At 33.4% G+C, this 4,017-nt stretch overlaps 1 protein-coding gene and 1 pseudogene across 1 annotated transcript in view; both read left to right on the forward strand.

The window, feature by feature from the left end:
* DAAM (disheveled-associated activator of morphogenesis-like protein) overlaps positions 1–4,017 on the forward strand; it is a 103,727-nt gene that overhangs the window by 34,525 nt on the left and 65,185 nt on the right. The gene's annotated exons all lie outside the window — the stretch shown is intronic.
* LOC108765719 (zinc finger MYM-type protein 1-like) lies at positions 833–2,856 on the forward strand (annotated as a pseudogene).

Here is a 4,017-nt window from a genome sequence, read left to right on the forward strand (position 1 = left end):
ATATATGAGATCGAGCCCGGCAATCAGTAACGATACTTACGAATTTTACGATACGTCAGATACGTGAGAATTAGCGTGCCACAATATTATATCCATTTATGTTTCATATTTTATGTTTTATCTTTCGTATTTTAAAATCAAATAAATTTTTTGATTACTATATATATCGCAGTTTTTTACGTTTTTTTCCTTTTCCTATCTTCTTTTTTATAATTTGCATTAGATTGCTACTAGTGCTATCGCAGCCTTCATTTTTAAAAAATATTATATAATAAACATGAGTGACGGACGAATACGGTTAAGTGGAAGTCAGTACAAGAAACGAAGGTTGGATAAGGCTGAGAGAGAACGTAGTGTCGTAGAAAAAACTCTTAAAATTGATAGTTTCTTTAATCAACCTAAAGTTGTTAATCAACTAAATAATTTTGAAGAACCAGCAATTCCCATTGCTGGTTCTTCAAAACAGCTGCTTGCCATTACTGCTTCGGATAATATCAAAGAAATTGTACCAACGGCGTGTGACATAGACCCTAATTCTAATTTCACCTTAAAGTCCCAAGAGCCAACTACCTCATCTTCTATGATTAATATCAATCAAAGTAATAATTTTGCAGTTAATTCTAATGTGATTGTAAAGAATCCAGCGTTATGGGTAGTAAACAATGCTACACATGAATACGTTTTGCAGCACTGAATTAACCAAGATATTCGTGAGAAAAATTTTGATTTTTCCCGCTCGAAGAGACTTTGTGGTAAGCAATATCGATATTTAAATGAATCTTTATTTAAAACCCAACTTGTCAATGGTCAAATAGTAAAGCGATCGTATTTAATGTACTCAGAAAGTTCTGGTTCCGTGTTTTGTGTTCCTTGTCAATTATTTGGTGGAACTACAAAAATAGCAAAAGAAGGATTTGACGATTAGAAGCATAGCAATGATGCATTGAAAAATCACGAGAATTCTTTTGAACACAAGTCGTGTGTGTTAGAAATGAAAATGCGATCAAACATTCTTGGAAAAATTGATACACATTTTTCTTATCAAATAGACACGGAGAAAAAGTATTGGCGCAACTGGCGTTTTAAAACGGGTTGTAGTCAGTGTCCGTGCTTTGGTAACTGTAGGTTTACCTTTAAGAGGTCATATTGAGAAGTTTGGTTCGTCAAGCAGTGGTAACTTTATAATGTGTCTTGAACTTATTTCTGAATTCGATCCTTTTTTGGCAGAGCATATAGCTAGGTACGGTAATCCAGGTCAAGGCTACACTTCGTATTTATCTTCTACTACATATGAACAATTCGTTAAGTTAATGACTGAAGAAGTAACGAAACAAATAATTAAAGAATTAAAGAGTGCCAAGTATTTTTCTATTATAGTAGATTCAAGTCCAGACATATCTTATACCGATCAACTTGCAGTGATTGTGAGATATGTTCTGGAAAATGGACATCCTGTAGAGAGGTTTCTGTGTTTTGTTCCGAATGCTGATCATAAATCAATCGAACTTTTTGATGCTGTTGTCGCTATGCTTGCGGTTTTTGATATCGACATTGCAAATTGTAGAGGTCAATTATATGATAATGCCATGAATATGTCTGGAAAATATTCCAGATTACAAGCTAGAATTAATGAAATTTCTCCAAATGCTGTATACTCTCCCTGCTCAACTCATTCCTTGAATTTAGTTGGAGAACATGCAGCAAGTTGTTGTAAAGAAAGTAATGACTTTTTTCTTCTTCTTCAAAATTTGTTTGTATTTTTTTCAAGTTCTACTAATCGCTGGGAAATATTATAGAGACATTTAACACAACGTGAAAACAGAACTTTAAAAGGCTTGTCACAAACACGATGGTCAACCCGTTATGACGCGTGTCAGAGTCTTAATAAAGATTGGAATGAAGTGATTGAGGCTCTTACATCAATTGCAGAAGATGAAACAGAAAAATCTTGTACTCGATGTGAGGCTTCAGGTTACCTCCGTCAACTACAACGTCTTGAAACAATTATTCTTTCTTCAGTATGGGATAATTTATTACAGAGATTTCATTTTTCTAGCAAGAAGTTCCAAGCAGTTGACATTGATCTTTATACTGTAGCAGAACTATACGGTTCACTAATAAACTATGTTGAAAGTATTAGGAAAGCTTTTGATATCTACGAAAATGCTGCTCTTAAAAAATCATTTATTACAGAGTATGAAGATACATCAAAAAGAAAAAGGATAAGAAAACTCCAAGACGACGAATCACGAAATTTTGAAACCAAATTCATTGGACGAGAAAACTTTAAAATCAATACTTTTTATGTCACAGTTGATAGAATAGTTGCAGAGTTAGAACGTCGAAAAGCAGTCTATGAAAAGTTGAGCACGAGTTTTGGTTTTTTAACTAAAGGAATTACAATGGATGATAAAACTATTGCTAAAAATGCTGCCAGATTAAGTAATGAATATAAAGAAGACTTGCCAGATTTTTTTCCAGAATCGTTTCAAAATGAGTGTCTCCATTTCTTTGGATTTTTAAAAAATTTAGATGAACCTCCAAGCACTATTCGAGAGATGTGCAACATGATATACGATAAAGGCCTCCAAGAAGTGTATCCTTACATTAACATCATATTTAGAATCTTCTTATGCATACCTGTAACAAACTGTTCAGCAGAAAGAGCTTATTTCTCAGTATTACGGCGCGTTAAAAATTATCTCCGATCTACGATGTGTGATGAACGTCTCAACTGTTCAGCAGTTCTTACAATTGAGTCAGAAATCGCAAAACGTATAAATTATGATGATATAATTGATTCATTTGCTGATGCTCAGTTGCGTAGAAAGGTAATAAAATAAGTAATAATTGAAGAAGTAATTTACAATTAAAGGACCTTCATTTAACAAGTATTTTATAGTCAAAATCAACATCTCAATTAAAAGTAAACTTTAAAAAATAAAAAAAATAAAAAAAAACAAAAAACCCAAAAAACAAAAAACCGGGGTGTAAAGTCTTATCGTGTAGCCTTCTCGTGGCACACTCTGAGTGGTATTTAATAATTCATTTAATATAATAAATAATCAATTATAATACCAGCTAATACACGTAGGTTTTTTCGCAATATTATACAAGTTGACAAGTTACATTAAGTTAAAAGCTGTTACATTTGGGATTTATTTTGCACAGGCATTAGACTTGTTAAGTTAACAGTTGTTTACACTTAGGAATCATCATGTTCAGATCGCGTTATGCATTTCTTATAAAAATTCTAATTTTCACTACCTGTACAAGGGGCGGCAGCTAATTTTCAGCCCCAAGCGGCAAAATACAATACATAAATCCGCGCCTGGCATTATGTGATTCGGCAATCGCTTACTAGGCGCGATCTTTAGAAATTAATGTTTCATCAATCATTGCGAAAATTGTAAAATGATACAGAACTTTTTGACTCAATTTTTAATCAGGAATAGCGCTATATATGATTAGTCTCCGCTATTTAAGAAACACCCTATATATATGTATATAATATATATATATTTCAGTCTTTCATTTCTACATAATTTCTTGCAAAAAATTCTTGTGCTCATATTATCCCTAAGGACGCTCATATTAACCTACCTAGAGAGTAATATGAGTACTGGGCGTAATAAGAACACCCGCCACCATTCCAATATTTGCATTAAAATAATCAATTTCAATACTAAGATACATAAAACATCAACAAATCAAACGTTATGCATACATTTTTTTAATTTTCAGTATGCTGACTATATCAAAATGTTTCCTTGAGATGCTCATAATACTGTTCTATACACATATATTAATATCAATAAACATACAGATATACAGGGTGTTTGAAAATTATCGCGATTCCTGTCACGAGCAGATAGCAGTGATGTTCCGTGTGGGAATTATTCTCGCATGGGAATGTTCATGCGCATGCGTAAGCTGACGTCACAGTCGTGTGTCGTCTGCTTTCACGGACGTATCCGAAACCGTTAGCCGTTAGGTGCCCGTGCCGGCCGTACCCCG

Source organism: Trachymyrmex cornetzi, unplaced genomic scaffold (assembly GCF_001594075.2).
Source record: "Trachymyrmex cornetzi isolate Tcor2-1 unplaced genomic scaffold, Tcor1.1 scaffold511, whole genome shotgun sequence".
Lineage (NCBI taxonomy): Eukaryota > Metazoa > Arthropoda > Insecta > Hymenoptera > Formicidae > Trachymyrmex > Trachymyrmex cornetzi.